General features: G+C 45.5%; 1 long non-coding RNA gene across 2 annotated transcripts; it reads right to left on the reverse strand.

Annotated features, from left to right (window-relative positions):
• Positions 1–592: 592 nt before the first annotated feature.
• LOC132468264 (uncharacterized) lies at positions 593–8,074 on the reverse strand. Of its 2 annotated transcripts, XR_009528193.1 has the most exons (4): positions 6,717–8,074; positions 1,200–1,430; positions 987–1,107; positions 593–809 (listed from the first exon to the last, which is right to left on the reverse strand). It is a non-coding gene; the product is annotated as an uncharacterized LOC132468264 (long non-coding RNA). The 2 variants fall into 2 exon arrangements; XR_009528192.1 differs by lacking the exon at positions 593–809 and having other exon boundaries at positions 877–1,107.
• Positions 8,075–23,606: the final 15,532 nt, after the last annotated feature.

Here is a 23,606-nt window from a genome sequence, read left to right on the forward strand (position 1 = left end):
TAATAATTTTCGCTTTAAATGTAGTGAAGTAAAAGTATAAAGTCTTACCAAATAAATGTACTTGAGTAAAGTACAGATACATGGAAATGTTACTTAAGTACAGTTAAGTACATGTTACTTACATGTACTTCGTTACTGTCCACCACTGGCCAAGTGCCAGAATCAATAACCTGCATGACACAACCTGCATGACACAACATGCACACAAACACATACAGTCTACAAAATATCTACAATATCTACAAGCATGATTATGGACCTGTGAGGCACACAACAGATGAAGAGTAAGTCATTTTGGCTGTAAGCTCCCACTAAACAAAACCAAAGCAATATTATTATGTGATTTGAATCAATTTACCATTAAAAGAAAAACAAACTATAAGGCCGCGAGCTACGGGGCCTTACCGTGCACCCTCACCTCCTAACGAAGCCAACTATTTTTTTATGTTGAGCATGGTCAGACCATTCAAAAAGAGTTGGTTTCGTTTGGAGGTGGGGGCTGCACAGTAAGGCCCAGTATAGGCCCAGCCTATAAGAGGTTATTGTTGAAAACAGTTTAACAGAAAATTCCGCTCCTTGTCCCTTATAGGCGTTTCAGGCATCTTGCCTATCGCAGCTTTGTAAGCTGTTGTTGGGGATATTTAGGACATAGTTGTCGGGTCGTCATCCCGTCATGTGTGGTGCAGCGGATATGGCAGCAGTTCCCATCTGGTGACTTCGTAGGCTTCAGACCACCTCTTGATTGAAGCGGGAGACGTGACGGGCAACCAGCTCAGCCTTGGGAGTGTGTGTATATTCCGCTGAAAGGTCTGGAGGGATGGGGATAGTCTTCATTTCCTCTTCAAATGATGTTGGGTCCTCAAAAACCTCCATGAGGTCATGTACATAGTCTGGAAGATATAGCATTAACATACTAATGAATGTAGCCATAACAATCTGTAAACTGATGTGTGTGTGTGTTTAAAGATTATATTTTACAAACTTACTGAATGTTGGATCTGTTTTCACGGCCTTCACAACACCTTCCCCACTCTTCGCCTGCCCTGCAGAAGTCGTAGCTTGCTCCTGTGATGCATTTTCATTGTGGTGCATTGATGCTAGATACAACTTATGGTAAAAAAAAAAGCACCGCCATTAAACAACACAGAGTGTGCATTCCAATCAATGGCTTTCACAATTACGAGATGGTAAATTATTACCTGCACAACATTCCCATGAAGGGAAAAAACACATTCTTTGGAGCAAAACGCAGTATCAGACTGTGGAATGACTTGAGGAGTCACTTTCCTCCTCTTCCTCCAACTCAAGCCGTGGTCTCTTGCTTGGTCACCAGCCTGGGCCCTTTATTGGTGTTGAAGTCAGCAGTGAGTGTGGCAAAAGAGAGGTTGTTCCGAAGTCTGCACTGACAGGAGACACCTGTGTCTGCATGGCTACAAATAACAGAAACAAATCGTATTAGAACCTGGAAAATAATAATTTAGCCGTTTTTTCCTTGGTAATGGAGTAACACTGCGGAGTAAACCTTGGTTACCCATCACAAATGCAAGAAGCCATTTGCAAATATAAACCATATCCTGGTTATGAAGTTATTTAGCCGATGCTTTTATCGAATTGTTAGTAGAAAGTAAGTATGTGATACATGAATGTATGTATAGCCCATATTCTAGCAACATCAGCAAGGGTGAATCTTCAAATAGATTACTGGACTGCAGATTCTAGGTAAACCAAAAAAGAAAAACACATCCGAATACACAGGAAAAAGATGCTCACAAAGTTTTGTATGGATTGCATACTAAGGCCCCGTCCACACGAAGCCGATTTCATGGCGAAACCGCAAATGTCTTGTACGGTTCGGCCTTCTAGTCAGGTTCATTATGGTTGGATTTGAACTTCCGTTGGCTTTTTGTGGAGAGTATGAAAACTATATTTTTGGAAACCTTATAGTATATGCAATCAGAAAAACAATGTTTCCATTTGCCTCGAGTCCTATATGGCCGCCATCTTGAATTTTACAAAATGGCTGCGTGAAAAATGTTTTCGTCAATATCTCAGCTTCTAAATAACCTAGAGCCTTTATTTTGACAGCTAAACTACCATTTGGAATCCAATGGGGCCGTGGAATCCAATGTTACTAGTTGCAGAGGTGTTGAGACATTTGTTACAGCAGTTCTTGCAAATACTTACTAATTTCATAATTTCATAAGACAAATTGGTCATTAGGCATACTAAGCACCAACCACAAGGACATTTTTATCTAGTGGTCTGATTATTGTAGTAGGTCTATATTGTGTATGTTGAACAGGTTACTCTACCCTACATGTAAGTGTGACAAGTTGTATGTAACAATTTATTCATACATACAATTTATTTTGAGGTACACATAATTCATTTGAAAAGCTAATTTCAGTTTTTAGAATATGTCATTTAATTTATAGTAGTTGTGAATGTATATGAGAACTATGCAACTAATGAGTAATACCAAGAAGAGGAATGCAGATGGGTAATTCAGATCCTTATCTGTTTGGTTTAATGATTAGTCAATCTGTTGGTAATGCCTCGGGGCTCCAGTAGGGGGATCGCGCTTGAAAACCCACAGGTCCTGAGACTGGCTCTGACTATTCATCACGTCACCCGCAACAAGATGCTGATGGATCTTTTCAGTGCACATGATTACTGTATTCCGTATGGCCGTACCCTCCTACTGGAAACAGCTCTGGCCAATGCTGTTGTACAAAACACCAGAGAGTTCCAAGGTCTGTATGTACCACCATTCTTGTTCTTCGCAATAGATAACACAGACTTTTCAGAGGACACTGCTGACGGGAAAGGAACCACCCATGGAACGATTACTGCTGTATACCAGAAGGCAGAGGTTCCTGGAGAACAAGTTGCACCACCCTTGAAGATAGGATATGCCCAGAGTATATCTATAACTCCATACCATGTAGATATGCTGCACTGTGACAAGCCAAAACCACAGCTTGCCAAGAGAACAGACCTCTTTGTCACCAGCAAGGGAATCTCAGGATCCTACCAGCTGACACAACTAGGATGGATTGTTGCTACTGCTTGGGCCAGAATGGAAGCAGGGGAAGAATCAAGCAATATTCCTGGCTGGGCAGGATACAACTCACTGTTGTCTGAAAGCAAGCCACTGACCCAGGTCGGAGCCCTACCACTACTCCCAGAGGTGGCACACGAGTGGTCAACCCTGCTGACTGTGATCATGCAAGCAAGTCAACTCAGAAAGCTGGCTGTTGGTGAAGATCATCCCACTGTCATTTCTTTTGACATTGGCTCTTTATGAGAAGGTGGTCAAACTGCTAGATGACAGACCTGACCTGAAACGCACAGTTGTCCCATGACTGGGAGAGCTACATGTTGTCATGGCTGCCCTCCGCGCTCTTGGTACCTCCATGGAGAACTCCGGCATCGATGATGCCTGGATAGAAGCTGATGACTATGGGTCTGCAACAACAAGGCAAACATCGAGTAGAAGCAATCTTGTTCTTTGTTGCTGCAACCCGGAATGCTGAGCTGGAGCTTCATCTCCAAGCCGGAGAGCAGCTAAGCAAGCTCTTCTTCGCCTTTGACCGGATTAAATACAAGCGACTGGCCCAGATACATCACAGACATGCATTATCTGAGGACCAATCACCCTGCAACCTGGGAAGAGCTGCAATTAGGCAACATTGCAGTCACGAAGAATGACATTCCCTTTGTATCCATCGGTGCGGACCATGCATGCGAGCATTTGAACAAGCTGAGGAAAATTTATTTTGGACTCGTCGGCATCTCGAACAATGCAAATGCTAGACAGGGCTTCTTCTTGGTCACACCAGAACCCTCCCGTATTGCAAAACAGTTCAAGAGTCAGTTTGACTTGGAACCTGACCAAATCAGAGAGCATCATGACCTTGGGCCAAGTGCTGTCAAGAAGGTGCATGATGTTATTGAAAAGATCAAGGCAGCCATACTGAAACGCGGAACCCCATTTGCTGTTGAAGGTGACAAGCTGCACAATGTGATCACTCATGCCTATATCCCTGATGAGTATGTACCAAAGATCTTGAATGCCGATGTGACTGGTCAAAAGCAGTATGAAGACTACGTTTCAGAGCAAATTAATGGAGATATCAGCTTATGGGCACCAGTAAAGAAGGAGAAAAACAAGATGTTCATGTCTGCAAACAAGAAAATCACAGTAAAACTCAGAGACAAGAATGTGGATCTAAAGGAGACCAACGACTTGTATAGCAGACTGACGGTACTGGCCAGGTCCAGCAGAGACATCAACCAGAAAGAGGCCATTGGGAACTACGAATTCACTATGACACCAAGAGCCCTTTTTGCTCCAGATGGTACAATCCTGCCATGCCTGGACAAATCAAAGTTGATCCACCTCCTTAACAAGTTCGCTACAGCAGAAACTCCACAGGAAGATCAGCAGCCAGAAAATGGGATGGACACCACACCAGATGTCCCAAGATAGCCCTGGTAGATGCAATGGTTCTTCTGCAGAAAATGGCCAAGAAACCAGCAACCATAGTGACAGTCAAACATCTCAGTGAATGCTTCAACGACAGGCTGATGTCCCTCACACGAGATTATAATGAAATCATCCTTGTGTTTGACACACACAGGGATGATTCTCTGAAGAGTGCTACCAGGGATAAAAGAAGGCAAGGAAGAGCACCAATCCAGTATCAGGTCCAAGATGACACAAACATAAAACACATCCCAATGAGCAGGTTCCTTTCACATGACAAGACGAAGGCGGACCTGACCAACTATCTTGCTGCAAAGACTCTAGAGTACAAAAGTACATGAAAAAAACTGGTCATCACCTCTTCTTCAGGGCAACAAAGACTTGATGTTCCAGGACAACAATCATGAAGAAGCAGACACACGGTTGATCTACCAGGCTGTGCTGGCATCACAGCGAACTACGATGGCATCACTTCTGCAAGCATATGGCAGAAAGTGATAAGCTACCTCCTACCCTTGGAGCTCTGAGACAACATGTCCTGAGAGTCCATATCCAAGCCAGAGTGTGGGGACAGGCCAGCATTTCTCTGCAAGATTCTCAGATGGATCCCCTGCAGAATGGCTACCACAAGGAGTCTGATAGCCAGCTGAAACCAACCATGACAAATGCCCTTCCAGCTCCAGAGGCCATCATTGAGATGGTTAGCTGTCAATGCAAAAGAGACTGTTCTTCTGCCAGATGTTCTTGCAGAAAAAACAACTTATCCTGCACCGATCTTTGCCAGTGCGTGTCAGAATGATGAGGACACACAGAATAAGTATGAAACTGATGATGACGATGATAGTGATGATATGTAAAGACTTATTTTGTTACCATTTGATTTCTTGGCCCTGAAAATGGTAGTTTAGCTGTCAAAATAAAATCTCCAGGTTATTTAGAAGCTGAGATATTGACGAAAACCTTTTTCACGGCAGCCATTTTGTAAAATCCAAGATGGCGGGCATATAGGTATCAGGGCAAATGGAAACATTATTTTTCTGATTTCTTACACAATAAAGTTTCCAAAAATGTATAGTTTTGATACTCTCCACAAAATTCTGGCAACATTACATAGTGAACCTGACTATTCCGTCCACACGAAGCCGGCAAATCCGCTGACCGAAACCGTAAACTTCTGAAACCACCCTCGGAGGTGGTTTCAAATCTACCCGGTTTCGTTTTGGTTTCGTGTGGACGCCTGAAACCGACTGAAACCGTAAACCATGACGTCATCGCCCCCCCCCCCCCCCCCCCCCCCCTTCGACCCTCTAGCCAATGACGCAGAGTCTCACCCTTTATGCGCATGCTCGCCTCTTCTTCTTATTTATTTTCCTTCTGGATTTACGCGCGTACCTCGCGTACCATGTACGCGCGATACGCAGCTAAAATGTTGCTTGACCATTTTGTGTCAAAAATGGTCCTACGTACGCAGCTACGCGCCTGTGGCTGCGCTGGATTTAGGAGTCCGAGGAAGGAAACCCAAACGCCGCCGTGTTTGGGTGCATGATAGAGCTTGGATCGGGTTAGATTAAATAAATCTCGGATATAAATAACAATAATCGGGTTAAATAACTTCACATGGTGTGTCTGGTGTGTTTCCAGCATTCGTAGTGTTGATCGGCAGAGAAATAGTCTGCCAAGACGTTGAGGTTGCTTAGCAACCAGAGACTCTGTCCATGCAAGTGAACGGAGCGTTCACTCTTCGTCATAACTATCAAACCAAACATCCTTCACATTCACCGAGTGAACATTATGAAAGTAAAATGCACATTTCTCGCTAATTTTTTTTCCATAAACGCATTTAATGGCGTAACTATGTTACTATTTCCACCCAGAATAAAGAAAGATGTCGGCCGTATGCTTCTGTGCAAGGGTCACTACTCTCTGCCAGTGACGTCGGGTCAAGCTTCACGCTGATTGGCTATTGCGGCTAAGTATCACGCGTATGAGCGTAAAAAGTTCAATTTTTTTAACTCCTCGCGTACGCGCGTATATGTACGCGCCTCATACGCCCCTAACGCGAGTAAAATGTTGCTTGGTACGCATGATACGCGTGTACGCACCTCATACACGCGTAAACCAATGGTTCCCTATGGAAAAATTGCCGATTTTATACGCGTCTATACGCGAGGTACGCGCTTGGTGTGTTCGCACCTTAAGTCACTAAAAACTCTTAGTGGCTACATACCTTTGCTTCTTACGTGTGCCTTTAGCGATCCCATGGACAACTGTGTGCCGCCTGATGTCGACTTCAACCGTGCACTTTGTATTCCCACAGAATACATTCCCACCGGCGAGTTTGTTTGGGTTCCCGTCAAACTGAGGCGTGTCAGTCTGGCATCCGACGTGTTGAAAGGGGCGATTATGGGCACTGCAGTCCTGCTAAAATTATCACACATAAATCATGACGAAAAATGATTTTACACAGTACAAGCTAACAACATCTGAAACAGGAACTGTGACCCACCTTATAGTAACACCTCACATAAGGCTAAGGCTAGCTCTCATTTTACAGACAGTTTAGAATTGTAGTTTGAGATCCCGCAAAAGGTTTGTGGAAGATTAACCAGCCTCGCAACAAGACTAGCAGCTAGCTACAGAATGAATTATTTTATGGTAGGAAATGGTAGGGTTAATTACCCCAACTTATATTACACACAACACAGCCACTTTTGTTATTATCAGTATAGGTTTACTTACATGTTGAGAGTCAACTTCACACAGGTTGCTGAAGCAGCCATCCGTGAAGTGGAGGCGACACAGAAAAAGGCTTGGTAAAGTCGGTGGAATAGGGTTCAAAATGAAATCTAGCCAACCGCTACGTGAAGGCTCTGCCTTTGGCAAACCATACAAGGGAGAGGTCCCTTCACAACCAAGAAAAGACACCTTCTAGCCATTATTATATATATATAATATATAAATAGTGTTATGTCTTTCTGTCCATCTACTTCTCTACTCAAACTCTTGTTTTACGATCCATTCCCCGACCCCAGCGTGTCCAGGAACGCAGCAAAAGGTCATTGATGACGCTCTCCCATTGACTCCCAGCAAAAGTACATGCTTACGTCACCATGTACCGGAAGTAAAAGAAAGCCGCGGAGAAAATCCCAACGAGCCGTTTCTAGGTAGCTCGGTTACAGTGATTTGCGGTAGTCATTTACTCCCCCTTGCGGGAATTTTATGGTATTGTAACTTTGCCCCTTATATACCCCAAAACGTATGTAAAGCGCAATAGGAGAAGGAAAAAGCATAATAGGCCCCCTTTAACACATTACCTCAGTATCGGGGCTGGGGTTAGTTCCCAATACATAACACCTACAAATAGTCTGGCTTCACTCCTATTGGCCTAGCCTGCATAAATTATTGTATTATAACACAGAAAGAGGAAACGCAGAACATGGGAGTTTACTGTGTTCACTTTGAGTTTACTGTGTGTGCTGTGAGTTAACTGTGTATACTGTGAGTATACTGTGTGTGCTGTGAATATCCTGCATCTGATTAGCTGACCTGGATCTCTAGTCCATTGCACATACGCCCGGGCGTCCAACTCCCTGACCTTTTAACTGTGCATCAATAATGTTTCATCTGCACACACTGTCGATTGGAAGTATCTTTTAGACAGGTATTTTATTGTTCTGTTGGACTGTGCCTGGACCCCTCTGTGACATATCTGGTTCGTTTGTTATTATTATCATTATTATAAGTAGTAACATTGGCAGCAATAGTAGTGGTAGTGGTGGCAGTAGTAGTATGGAAGTAGGAGCAGTAGAAGTATTAGTAGTACCAGTAGTAGTAGTATGTTGCATATATTGCAGCCCTGTAGTGAAAGTGAAAGCGCTTCTGTTACAACCGCTTTTATCAGTTTTTCTTTCCTATGGTGGGTGTCCTCCTGATGGTTCTGTACATTGTGTGAGTGTATATGTGCATGACTATGATGGTCTGACATCCATTGTAATTGTTATTGTGCACTACGTCGGGTAGTCCACTGCTATTGGCTGTCGGAGACAGCGGTTGAAGAGAATGGATGGATGTGAAAGATGTTTCATAAGAACTGTAATCCGTGACGACAGCTGATGTTTTTCTAACTCTGTGTTCATCTTCCCCCTGTTCCCCAGGCTTCTGGAGTCGGCCGTGAAGGGGGGGACGTGCTACTTTCATCTGCTGCTGAAGGAGGAGGAGGAGGCGTGAGAAGTAGAGGGGGAGAGGAGGAGGAGCAGAGAGGAGCAGGTCAAAGCCATGGCCCGACCCCCCCTTGTGTCGTCAGACTCGGACGACGATTCAGACCGGTGAGGGAACATGATGATGAGGAAGTAGACGATATGATGCACCATTACCCTGTCACCACCAGGGCAGTGTATCAGCCAGACTTTGGTGATTTGCATCAAGGTGCATGTGTCACGAGGACATTTACTGCAAGCTATTAAGATACTAGAAACACTGCAATGTATATACACAAAGAGATTAGAATTTAAATAGGTGGCTACCCTTTGGAGCCTTTTGAGAATAACTGGGGTAGATATATAACATTTACTTGACTGTCTATATTGGTATATAAAACTGGTTATGCTTTTGAGAATGCTAATTCAGAATGTATTAAACTGGTTTGTCCTACGTTTGCAAACGGGTTGTGAAATACAGGAGCCTTTTCAGCTGCATATTTGAAACGTTATATTGGATACATGAATAATGAACGGATGAATACAACCTTCTTTAACCAGAATTTCAAACTAGAAGATTATGAAACAGCTGGTCTCGATAGTATCGCTTCTTCAATCTTTTTTCAGAAGTTGGTTTTTCAGTGATCTTGCTTCCAATCAATCTTTTATTGAGATCACTTGGTGGTTCTTTCCCAAGGATCAATCAAATGCTTACATCAATTCTTCTGACCCCAAAGCTTGAAACGACCACCTCTGTTCTAATGACAAAAGGTTTTCGTCTCTAGCAATACCTGTGCAGCTTCCACACACAGCCCCCACCCATCACACTCCCCCCTTCACACACAGTCAGACAACATTGCAGAACACCTCAAACACCATCGGAGAACAAACGCATATGAACAGACAAACACAACGCCGACATTGACAATGATTACATCTGAGAATGACAAATGTTTCCCATGCTTTAATTTTTTCTGCTTTCCAATGAGAAAGAGACGCTTTGATGCTGGAGAGAGAAGTGCTTTAAAGGCATCTTTTGTGACAGGAATACAGGTGTACCTGACAATGGGGCATACATACACCTGAAACGGTTGCGTTTCCAAGAGAAACACATACTTGTATGAATGGCGTGCTATTGTTATGCGACACACACATTAGAGTGTCAGAAAGAGAGAGAGAGCTATTGGTGTGTGACGGATCTATCGGCATCATATACTTAGGCTTTCTTAACAATTCTCCCCCCAAAAAAATTTCTTTGCAGAATAGTATCCATTTCTGCGCTTTTAGGACCTATGTTGAAATGCTAGAATATATATGTTGGTCACCTACACAAAACAACTAGATATATAATAAGTGCTGTACTTGTATAAGTATAAGTACGTGTTGTCTTCTGATTGTGTGGTTCCCTTCACAATAAAGGTCCTGTTCCCCTTATGAGGTAAGTGGACAATTAGCGTCCAGCTCCGGAACTCTTACATTGACAGCGGACATATACCAATCTAGGGCGCTATCTATTGGCTAAACAAAGAGATGTGTTGGTAAGGAGAAGGAAAGTAGTGAGAGAGGGGACCACAGCCGGGGGTGGGACATATGGTGGCTCATACGGAGGCTTCAGGCGGGAAGCGTCGCTCTGATGGACATGCAGAGAGTGTGAAGTGTGGTGTCACCAGAAGCCAAGCTGTGGGACAGATAGCGTGCTCAAAGCACCTTCTGCCCATCAATACCAAACTGATGTTTCTTTGTTGGTGATCCTTTCCCTGCAAAGTCTTGTCGTGATTAATGATCCGTACACTTGACCTTGGTGGACCTCGGTGGGCCGCGTGCCGGGTCACACTCCACAAAACATAAGTCTGTGTGTAGTTCAATAGTCCTTGCAGAAGTAAAGCAGAGAAATAACGTCAAGTTTATCCCAGACAACTTGCACTACTATACAATCTAAGGCTTAATGACTTTAACAAGCACCCTAAAGCGATGTACAATATATAGCTTTACCATTCAAACAGACAGCACATTCCTGCCTTTGGAGTCTCATTGGAAATCAAACCAGTTTTTTACGTCACATGGAAGACGGAGAGGCCAGAACACGCCCAATGGCACGAGGCTGGTGGTTCTCTTGAGTTTGACCTTTGACAGCTGCACAGGGAGGTCATCTACCGCCAACTGTGCTGCCTCACCTGGCTCCTGGGGACGCTGAGACCCGACCGCTCGGGCCCCAGCAGCCTCGTTACCTCCTGCTGGGACCTGAGGTAAGGCTAGGGTGAAAGGTCGTCAGATCCATGAGTATCATCTAGGAATATTATCATTATTCAATATGTTATAATAACGACGTGTTCATTTACATACATTGAGATATTAGACTCTAATTATTAATATAACTATTAACATGATTTTATTTAGGACTATTTTGAGTCTATTTCTGTTGTTATTCATTGTGATTTGATGCTAGACCCTTGAGGAGTCGGTTGTTTCTATTCCCCATATGAGGAAACATGTAGTGTTTGGGGAAGCCAATGGTTTTCAGCAGCAGCAAACGGAAGGCAGGTTTTTAAAAATGAGGATAATGAAGCACCACAATTCATTCACATGAGTGTCTTCTCATTAGTACTCCACCTAGAGGTGAATTAAGAACCGGGTCTTGTCACCTCTATTCCTTCCCCCTCCCCCCAAACAGTATGGGATATCGGTATGTGTTTATCAAGGTATTGGGCAATCATTCATGTTACTATGTATAGAATGAGCAGGAGAATGGAGAACCATGGAGGCATGGTGCTGTATAGATGTTTCAGAGCCTCTCCAGGCTCTCTGAGGGGGATAAAGTATAAGTACAAGCCTGTATGTGCTGGGATAGTGGAGGTACAGTTTGATGGAGTCTCTGAAATGAGAGAAAAGCGATTAAGATCCTCAATCTTGGAGCTCTCAAGGTATTAAGCTCTCCTGATATTGGCCTTTCACAGCGTCCCGCTGAGGAAGATAAATAGTAATTACAGGCTCTGCAGATGTGTGGTGTTCATAAACAAACGTGTGTACACATTGTGGACACCTTGTGGTCGGCAGTACCAACGTGAGTTATGTCCTCCTCAGTGGGACTTCATTAGGGGAGACTCTCCTCCACTCTACTCCTCGAGGTGTCCTTTTGGTTTTCATTCCTTTCAACTTCTTCTCCACCATTATCATAAATCTCTGGCACGACACTTTCCTTTTCTTTTGCCCGTGCCTCCATTTCATTCTTATTATTATTCTCTGTCTCTAAGAGGGCAATAGAGGGTACTTGGAGCAAACTGATTTTAAAGCTCTGCTTCTGTAGGCGTCAGCAGAGAGCAGAGAGGACGAACGACTTCATAAAGTTAAGACGAGGCCCCAACTCACTCACTTGGCCCCTAGTAGAACACACAGCCGGCATATTACCATACGCCACGCGCTGCCCCTGAATTATTAACGCAAGAGACGGATAGCCGAGGAAGGTCTGAACAGAGGAAATAAGGAACGAGGGAAGGCGGGGAGTGTGTGAGACTACAAAGCAAAGGGATTGTTTAGTTTCCATCCTCATGTTTCTCTGGGTCGTCCCCTCTGGCATTGAATCAAATCTCCCCCAGAAAGGATTTGGACTGTGAGGGGCCGTTCTGTTAAGGTTCTGTTGAGGTTCTGTTGGGGTGCTGTTGAGGTTCTGTTGGGGTTTTGCTGAGGGTCTGTTTAGGTTCTGTTGGGGTTCTACTGAGGTTCTGTTGAGGTTCTGTTGGGGTGCTGTTGAGGTTCTGTTTAGGTTTAGGTTATTTTTGGGGGGAATTTCTTTAATGATCCTCTGGGAAATTATTGCTGTTAAAATCGCTCAGCACAAGATAATAGAAAATAAATAATTAAATACTTAAATTATGTCAAATGTGCATTGTAAAACAAAATATGTAGGAAATATTGATACATCTACCCAAAAAGTGTATGAAAAATAGATATATACAAAGAAACATGCACGTACTTGAATAAAGAGTGCATCTAGAAAGGTACATTAGGCATGCACTGATACAGAATCCACACTGCCTTTCTCCTCAGAGAGCCAGAGCGAGCGAGGACCCCCCCCTGGGCCGCGCTGAGAGAGGTTTGTCTCAGCGTCAAAGGTACACAGCCTACGCCTCATACACCACCCACAACCACCGCACCACCACACAGATCACATCACCACACCGTCCACAGAGACCAAACACACCTCACCAAACACACCACGTATACAGATCAACCCCCCCCACCACCACCCAAACCCCACCTCACTCACCAGACAACAGCCTCTACTCTGTCAGAAGACTCCCAGGAGGTCAGGTACATCTATGCAAGTAAAACATGAAAAGAACATTGGTTACACAGTGCATTGCGCTCATAGCCCGTAAAACTATCGCTAACCCCACTCAAACACACACACACACACACACACACACACACTCACAGTCAAACTCACACTTAAGGTACGGCCACACTGAACGCGTTAGAGGCGTTGAAAATCTGCATTTTTGCATAGTGAACTATTGGTTAAGGCACGTAGATGCGTTACACACGCTAAAGCAGCGCGTTAGGCGCGTTACACACGTTTTACGCCCCTAAATAACGCGCAGAGTTAAAAAAATGTAACTTTTGACGCGCCTACGCGTGGCGCTTAACTGCGATAGCCAATCAGCGTTGAGTTTGACCCGACGTCCCTGGCAGAGAGACGGAGGACGCACAGAAGCAGAAGGAACATGGACGACCAAGTCATCGTTTCAGTGTGGGCTGAAACGATGAGGAGGTGGTGAAACTCACCCAGCTGTGAGCACCTACAGAGGATGTCATGCACTAGAGTTTAGATTCTCTGCCTGAGCCCGAGCCCGACCTGACCCGGCCGGACCCGCGGGCCGGGTCGGGCTGATATTTCCCCCCACTATCCTCGGCCCGGGCCTTTGATCAAAAACACACGTTTGTGTTTTTTTTTTTATCATTGCTTTATTGGCCTCATCTGAGGAGCAACCTATGCCATAAACAGAAATATTGTAGGCCTTTATTACACGGGCAATGCCGTGGAACGCTCCGTTCACTTGCATGGGTAGTACTCCGGTAACTTGTGAACCCCAGCATCTTCGGGTGCTAAGCTACGTCAACGTCTTTGACAGACTTTTTCTCTACTAATCAACACTACGAATGCTGGAAACGAATAAATTGTAAAAAGACACCATCTGAAGTAATTTTTTCGTTTTGGCAAGTAGCCTTGTAATAAGCAGGATAATGTATAGAACGTCGCTGGTCATTATCGAAAATAAGCCCCATCAGGACGAAGCAAGACACCTCCCCTGGGCGGGCTCGACACACAATGATCAAGCGTCAGGTTAGGCGCGTTACGGGCGTAATCTAACGCACGTAACGCATTCAGTGTGGCCGCATCTCTCTCTCTCTCTCTCTCTCTCTCTCTCTCTCTCTCTCTCTCTCTCTCTCTCTCTCTCTCTCTCTCTCTCTCTCTCTGGTGTGTGATTGCAGCTTGTGGCAGTAGAGGACATGGAGAGCTGCTTGAGTGTTGTGGCTTCGACTCCCAGCGTCTGATGGGAGAGTCAGGAACACTTAGAGTCCTCTGAGACAGGGGAGAGGGAGGAGGGCGAGGAGTGGAGGAGAGGAGCAGGAGGGTAAAAATCGAAGTCTTGTTTACTCGTGTTTCTCAGAAGGTGTGTGCATGTGTGTCTGTGTGTGTGTGTGTGTGTGTCTGTGTGTGTGTAATGTGCAAATAATCACTGAAAGCTGTAAATAAACGCTTTGTACCAACCGCGCACACACCCGGCACAGTGCATGCTAAAACATCAAATATGTGTGAGCAATCTGTCTGCCTTACCAAAAGCTCCCCAGCACAGCGCCCAGACACCCCCCTGCTCCTCCAGCCGCCTCCACCCTCAGCCTGGCCTCCTTCTCCTTTCTGTCCTCTGCTCCCCCCGACCCCATGTTGAGCAGCAGCCTGTCGTCCCTGGGCCCCAGGGAGGAGGGGTAGGCGGCCCCCAGGCACTGCGCGGAGCTGTCAGGAGGCGCAGCAAGGGAGGAGGAGGAAGAGGAGGCGGAGGAAGTTACATTTACGATCTGACGCCCTACAGGAGGGTTTGACATAATGTCAACAACATCCCATGCGGCCATCTTGGTGCGTTCCCGCCATTGGAAGGAGAATAGTAATGGCCGGTTGGTGATGATAGAACGTTTGGTCGCGTAGAACGAGCAAGACGTTAACTTTTACGGGAGGTCAGGATGATGAAATCCCTCCTGAAGAGTAATTAATCTGCTATAGGTTTTTCTTTTCAGACTCAGAACAGGGTAGTGCAGTGTAGTGTGGTGTAGTGCGGTGGGTCTGCGAATATTTGTTGTGAAACCTGACAAATGAAAGCTTCATCTTTGCAGTCGCTAGGCAACTCTGAACCAACCATCTGGCCAGCCGCCATAGCCGGCATGCGAAGGATATCATGCAATGATCCTTATTGAATCCACATCCAGTTTAAGACTCCAACAGGAACATGAACACCCCCTCCCCCGCATCTCCTTGTATCTGATTGGACTACAAATAAATGCCTCAGTTTACATTTTATGCTTGCAGACATGGCTGTTTAGTGTTTAACGTGGCGCTGCGAGCCCTGCCAATTGGGCTGTTGTTCGGGACAGACACGGTGCTGTAACTATATCGGAAACTATTGCATGGGATTATAAACTATGTGTCCTTAGGGAAATTAAAATAAAGACTAGAGGCTGCAAACACAACTATAATTAATAATTTTCAGAAAGTATTACTGAAAGAAATTATCTGTTGAATAGATAATTAGTACAAAGACAAAAAATAAAGTTTCTCAGAAATGACTTTAGTTGGAACTATTGCAATCCGGAGCGATTTATGTAATCTGTTAAAACTGTTAACTGACCCTAAAACGTTGTTAATTATGCTGATTATTAGTGTGAATGCTGTAGCATTCACATTGTAGACATTGAAATATTTATTAGGTTAGTGCTGCATGCAGCGATCAACTATTGTTTTTCGAGGCTACGTTTACATAATGACGGTCTGAACAGAAGAGGAGAAAGTGGCGACGCGTCTTTTATTCCGCGTTTAGACGAGCGTTTTCGGGAGGAAATATGCGTGCATACGGTGACTCAGAAGTGTGTGGAATTCGATTGGGTATGGATACCAGGCGGCTAGGTGGTGCTGTGATACACTATCACACAACACCGCCATGCCTGAGCGCATACGTAGCATCTTCCTTCTTCTCTTATCTGCGCCGCGAAAACCAAAACACAATTACAGATCCTTCTCTGTTCACTAATTCTATCTGTACATATCCTCTACATTTCATGGAAAGACTCCCCCCGGAGTCTTTAGGTTTATTAGAGCTGCCAGAGCAGCTTTACGGTCCGACGCATGGAAATAATCCAACATGTTTGTTCATTTCCCTTGTGGCAACCCCAGTGGTCGGTGGCTGGGATTCCCAATAAAGGAAGCCCGGTCAGGAGAATAAGGAAGATCATAAATTAACTAAGGCTACTTCCACTAGGGGGAAAAGGGGTGAGGGTTCTCCGACCAGGTCCGTCTTGGTGTCCGGTTTGAATGTTGCTCCCGGCGCCCTAGAGTTATTCCTAGGGGAAAGCATTCCACACGTTAGGGAGATAGTATGTTGGTCACACCTATGCGCCTTGACTGCCGTGTGCTCGGCCTTTAATACCCCTGTGCCGCCGCCTTCCCCCAGGTGATCTCAATCCCCATGATTGTCTGTGCCTGCTTGATTGGTGGGCGGTTACAGCCGTTTTGAAGGGGATGTATCTCCCTTGGACTACTTGTCCATAGAGGGGGCACTGTCGAGCGTTGGCGAGTTTCCTCCAGGTCCGCCGGCGCAGGGTTGCCACATACCCCCACCCTCAGCAGCAAGCCGGGGGGTTCCTCTGGTAAGACCTAGGCAGGCGTCCCTCCGGGATAGGGCGTCTGCATTGGCGTGAGCCCGTCCTGGTTGATGGACAACCTGGAAGTGGTAGTCTTGTACGGCCAGGAACCAGCACGTCACCCTGGCGTTGGTGTCTTTGGCCGTCGCCATCCATTTCAGGGGGGCGTGGTTGGTGATGAGGGTAAAGTGGTGTCCTAGGAGATAATAAGAGAGTTTCTCCAAGGCCCACTTGATCGCCAGCGCCTCCTTCTCTACAGTTGAGTACGCCCTCTCGCTGGCCAGGAGTTTCCGGCTGATGAAGGTTACCGGGTGCTCTTCTCCTGACCGGACCTGGGACAGAACAGCTCCCAGTCCCACCTCAGATGCGTCTGCATGGACCACGAAGGGGAGATTAAAGTCGGGGGTGATTAGCAGTGGCAAGGTGCATAGGGCTTGTCGTAGGCGCGAGAAGGCGTCCTTGATCTCGTCTGTCCAGGCCACTCGGTCGGTCAGAGCCCTCAGCGTTAGCTCGTGGAGGGGGCTGGCCAGTGTTGCGAAGCTGGGGATGAATCGTTGGTAGTAGCCAACGAGTCCCAGAAAAGACTTCACTTGCTCCTTGGTTTGTGTTCTAGGCCAGGTCCAGATGGTCTGCACCTTTCCGTCTTGGGTTTTACACTGCCCCTCCTCCCTGCTTGATAGCCCAGATAGGAGGCCTCTTCCAGGCCCAGGTGGCACTTTTTTGGGTGGCTGTGAGGCCGGCTGTTCGGAGTGCTCCCAAAACGGCTCGGAGGTGGTGCAGATGTAGGGCCCAGGTGCTGCTATGTATCACGATGTCATCGATGTATGCGGCAGCATACTCCCTGTAGGGCCATAGGACCCGGTCCATCATCCTCTGGAAGGTCGCGGGTGCCCCATGCACAATGGAAGGACAGTATATTGGTAGAGCCCATCGGGTGTGGCGAACACTTTCTTCTCCCCCGGGCCCTCTGGGTGAAGGGGGCCTACCAATATCCCTTTGTGAGGTCAAGGGTGGATATGAATCTGGCCCGGCCCAGTCGCTCTATCAATTCATCCACCCGGGGCGTGGGGTACGCGTCAAATGCTGACACTTCATTCAGTTTGCGGAAGTCATTGCAGAACCTATAAGTCCCGTCTGGCTTGGGTACCAGAACCACAGGGCTGGACCAAACGCTGTGGGACTCCTCGATGACCCCCATCTGCAGCATGCTGGCGACCTCTGCCCTGATGGCGGCGCAGCGTGCCTCTGGGACCCTGTAGGGGCGAAGGCGGACTCCCGCATGTCCTGGGTTTGGCTCGTGCTCAGCAACTCCCCCACTGGAACCTCGGGGATGTGGAGACGACCGGACAGTGTCAGGAGAGTCGGATCCCGGGGGGCAGTCAGTGCTTGCCATCGTTTTAGCAGGTTTATGTGGTACAACGGACAGATGGCCCCTTCCATTTAGCCAGGAACTTGCACTTTGAGGCGTGACGAGGACCTGGTCGCCCGGGTTGTAGGTGCGCATTTGGGCTCCCCTGTTGTACACCCTGGCCGGTGCTTGCTGGGCTCGTCCGAGGTGTTCCCGAACCAGGGGCCAGATCTGTGACATCCGGCCTCGCACCTGCTCCACGTGTTCGATGGCAGTTCAGTGTGGGGAGGGTTGATTCTCCCAGGCGTCCCTGGCAATGTTAAGTAGCCCTCTCGGTCGTCTGCCGTAGAGTAGCTCGAAGGGAGAGAAGCCAGTGGAAGCCTGGGGTACTTCCCGGATAGCGAATAATGCGTGTGGAAGTAGTTGGTCCCAGTTTTTTCCGTCCACTTCCATCACTTTTTTCAACATGGTTTTTAAGGTCTGATTGAACCTCTCCACGAGACCGTCGGTCTGGGGGTGGTAGACGGATGTCCGGGGGTGGCGGACCTGCTACATGCTGAGTAGTTATTTTATCCCTATTTTTTAACCATCGGACCTTAGTTTACGACAAAAACAAGACAATTGACGGCAGCTCCTTTGCCGCGTGGTTTTTAGAGCCATGTAAGAATTAGAGGGGGGCGGTCGATAGCAACTACCATAGCAACTATGACGGTCAAGTGACTGGATGCAGCCCCGTTGAAAAAAATAGAATACCACCCTACACACTCAGGAGATTAATGATATTTAAATTATTATGACCATGAAGTCTTTATTTGCATGGGTTTACATTTCGTTCTGTGTAGCATGAAAATCGGAGAAACACTCCCATTAAGAATGCATTGGTTTACATTTCGTTCTTTGGAGCACGGTTATTTTTATTTATTTATTTATTTTCAGTTTTTGTGGACGTGCGTCAAAGATGCAAATGTTTCTGCAATAATCCAAAATCCAATGGAAAAAAACGCTTTTTGTCGAGGGAATCCAGGGCGACGCTCACTTCCGGGTTGGCCAACATACGTCATCCCTCCACCACTCTACTGTAAAAACACATGTTCAAGTTGAATGACAATAATAATAATTCTGCCATAGTATTTATTTAAGGGGGGGGGGGGGGTGGGCATACAAGTCTTTTGGCCATTCGTAGTGTTGATCAGCAGAGAAATGATTTGTCCGCAAAGACGGTGACGTCGCTTAGCAACGGAAGACGCTGGGGTAGAAAAGTCACCGGACTACTACCCATGCAAGTGAACGGAGCGTTCCACGGCATTGAGAAGACCTGAGTAATAAAGGCCTATAATATTTCTGTTTATGGCATAGATTTCTCCTCAGATTAGGCCAATAAACCAATGATAAAATAAAAATAAAAACGCTCGATCAAAGGCCCGGCCCGAGGATAGTGGTGGGAAATATCGGCCCGACCCGTCCCGCGTGGGGCTCGGGCAGAGAATCTAAACATTGACTGGAACAACTTAGCAGGTGTCTGTAGGCCTATATCAGGAGTTAATGCACGCCCTGCAGCCAATCAGAATACGAGTATTCCCCAGACCGTGGTCTAAACAATATTATTCACGAGTTATAATCAACCCCAACACATCAATATTATTGATAACCCATTAAATACGGTATGATTTCTAGATGTCATGGCAACGTCCGCTCGCGACACTGGACTTGCGAGGCATCGACGCGGACTTTCATTCACATAGCCAAAAACAAGAGAATAGATGGCTAGATTAAATAAACATCAAGGCATACAATTCTAAAATGAACAGATGAAGCAACTACCCATTTTCCCTTCGCGGTTTGCCTACAGAGCAGCGCACCTGCATTTAATATATCTGTGTATTGTCACAATTTCTCAGAATCAAAGGTGAAAGTAGAAACGGGTGGCAAAATCTGTCATATTGTTAGTTATCACAGACAATTTTAAGTAGAAACGGGTGGCCAAAAGCTGTCATTTGTTAGTTATCACTGAACAATGAATGAACGGAGCTCCTTAAGGGACATTAGGGAGAACGCTCCCGGCCGGACAGAACCTTAGTTTGGAAGTCGTGCTTAGTGACACGACAAATACTTCCAATTGAAATACAAAATTTAGAAAATACGTGTCCCTGATCACATTTCAATAGATTAAATAACGTGACAGTGTCACGTATTTTCGTGAGACCAGGTTTGAGCGTGTGCATGGGTTGAATTGCGTGTGTCTCACGCCGAATGCATGAGACTTGAGAGTCCTGTACTTACGTGACACAAAGCAGCACCGCAAGCGTTCTCTCCCTCTTGAGATGACGTCTTTCTTTCATGGGTCTGATGCGCCGATTTCCCATGCTGATATTTCCGGAGATTCTCGGGCATCTGCATCTGCTGGTCACCACAGCAGTGAGCGCTACAGAAGCGCCAAGTGCCATTCAGGCTTACATGGGGATCAGATATGATCCAATGAAAGTGAACGATACATCACCTGAGGGGCCCGACCCTATCCAGCTGTAATATGTAGAATAGTCAACACCTATACTATTCTAATTATTGAACCACCAAGACGGGTTGTGTTTGTTATTATATAGTATTGTTTGGTTGCGAGTGCAACCCGTTATTTCTGTATCGCTGCATTGATAATGGTACTGTTGATCTTCTTTGAGACGGTTGTTTACAGATTTCCTGTTGCTGACACGACGACGATTGAACGCCTGAAGGAGGCTCCCATGATGTGAAAGTAACCTCTCTGTGAGCTGAGCCCTTGACAAGGAGGGACGAGTCTTGGGTTCATGAATTACAGGCCCCCACGGCGACAGAAGAAACAATGGCTGCGATAATAACAACGTCCAAAACCACCCACATGCAACAGCGCACCAATACATGAAGATCACCTGAACCACCCAAATCCATGCTAGCCTATCAATAATCTTGAATCTTTTTAAATTTTTATTATGACTACTACTTTTGCACAAAATTTTATGACCTTGTTGCACATAACCAAAAAGTATTAGCTTAGGATTTCTATGGATACTTTTGTTTGTGTACTGTTTGACCATATGATTGTATGATAACCAGGATATATGTTCATTGTTGTATTGTTAATATGACTTGTATTACCTATGAGACCCATCAGGGCGAATGCCGTTACAGTGTTATGGTAATCCGTGGTGGTTTTTACTCTGTAAAAACCGAGTTTTCCCACTCGGTTGGTGGTGTTGATGATTTATCCTACTTTGACTATGTTTCGGTGTGGTAAATGGTGTTTATGATTTAAAATATTATTGTATGGTCATCTGACATGACCAAGGAGGGATTGTTAAGTATTTTAAGAAGCTGCATTACCCTCACATAACCACTAGGAAGCAGGACCAAACATATAAGCCGTAAATACTATACATAGCCACAAGGGGAGCAAGACCTTATTGAAGGCTGCTCCCTCCACAGAAGGCATCACCTTTAGTTAGGTGAAGAAGCCGAAGCCATTACGTCACCCCGGCCACGGCCACTACATAGGACACGCCCACTTGACGTCCCCTAGCGGGTGATTCGAAGCTAGGAGCCCAGAGATCAATAGGTAGACGGCAGAGAGCCACCGGGCCTAAGCCCGGGGGCTTGAAGTAGATCACGGTATTTTCCTCTCCACGCGTTAGATACAATTCCCTTCCTTAAGCTTCATAGTTACCATACCGAAACATGCCTACTTTATAACAAATAAAGTGAGTTAAAAGCAACCCGGGATTGGACAACTTTCTTCAAGAATACTGCAATAATATATGTATATATATAGCATTTGTGGTTTTTGCATAAACATAACTAGGGTGCACTGTACTATCTGCGCACACCCTTTCTGAAGCCTCTCTCTCGCTCTCTCTCTCTGTCCCTCCCTCTCTCTCTTTCTCTCTCTCTCTCGTAGCGTTTTGTGGAGCACGTTAATTGTCTGAGAACACTCCCATTCAGAATGCATTGGTTTACATTTCGTTCTGTGTAGCACGAAAAAAGTCAGACTATCGTGCTCTGGAACACGATTCAATAGATTAATGTTCGTGCGCTAGAGCACGAAATCGCGTGATACCGGGTTGCACACACACACACACACACACACACACACACACACACACACACACACACACACACACACACACGTCCAGAAAACCAAGGAAGAAACTAGGCCTACAGATGCAATTGCAATGAAAAAAACATCCTACAGCAACGTGGACCCTCACTCAGCAACAGCAGCATCTACTATATATTTTTTTTAACTTCAGTAATTGAATTGAAATGAAGTGGCTGAAAGGATAGAAAGGTCCCGAACAGGTCGAAACATAAAGTATATAGCAGAGATGTGGACTCGAGTCACATGACTTGGACTTGAGTAAGACTCGAGTCATGATTTTGATGACTTCAGTCTGGACTTGACAAAATCACGCATGACTTGAGACTCGACTTATACTTGACTGCTATTGACTTGATAATTGACTCTGACTTTGCCTCTTTGACTTGTAATGACTTGCCTTGAGTCAAAAACATTTATTGTTGTAGATATCTAACATATTTCCCGCCTGGAGGGCTAGACACCCAAGACGCATTCACTTCCGTGAAGATGAAAAAAACAGCGAGCGAAGACAAATCTACACTTGTGTGACCCCCAGGGGGTACTTGAGTCTACAGTTTAGAGAATGGTTAAACTAGACTATCCAACTATATCCAGGTGTGTCCAATAAAGGCACAGAAATGGGACTGATGCAATCAATAAACATTTATTATGCAATAATCAAAATACATGCTGATTAGCAACAAGGGCAAATAAAACTCATGCAGTTAGCACCAGATGAAAATCAAACACTAAAACACTGCAAACAAATACTGTTCCCACAAGAGATGGTGAAAAAATGCCCATGGGCCACACAAGAAATATATAAGAAACAAAAGACAAAACAATTTGGGTTAACGGGCTACCACTAGCCGGCCTTCCCCCTACTCTCCCAATTAGCCCACGATACGGGTGCCAGATGCCTATAGCACTCGTAGGTTACATTCAAATAGATAAAAGTAGACAAATTCGGTCCTGGGAAAAACTGGCTGGTCGAACAGACGACGGCAATCCTCCTGTAATTAAGAATCACAATCGACACTAGAGTTGGCGCTACCTCCTCTCATAAGAATCCTAGTGTTAGTATAGCCATGATTAGGTGGAATAAAAGACTAACTAAAGTGTATAACTTACGTGTTTGGGCCAGTCTAGATGAACTAGACCTAAAACTCCAGTACCAATGCGTTTACGTGTGGATGACGCGAAGCAGTGCACTCTCACCGACGTGAGCTTTCTGTTCCTACACAAATATTGAACATGAAATGATAAATGCTAAAAACACTACGTCATACATTTGTACACTGCTCAAAAAAATAAAGGGAACACTAAAATAACACATCCTAGATCTGAATGAATGAAATATTTGTATTAAATACTTTGTTCTTTACATAGTTGAATGTGCTGACAACAAAATCATATAAAAATATCAATGGAAATCAAATTCATTAACCCATGGAGGTCTGGATTTGGAGTCACACTCAAAATTAAAGTGGAAAAACACACTACAGGCTGATCCAACTTTGATGTAATGTCCTTAAAACAAGTCAAAATGAGGCTCAGTAG

The sequence above is a fragment of the Gadus macrocephalus genome, chromosome 11 (genome assembly GCF_031168955.1).
Source record: "Gadus macrocephalus chromosome 11, ASM3116895v1".
NCBI lineage: Eukaryota > Metazoa > Chordata > Actinopteri > Gadiformes > Gadidae > Gadus > Gadus macrocephalus.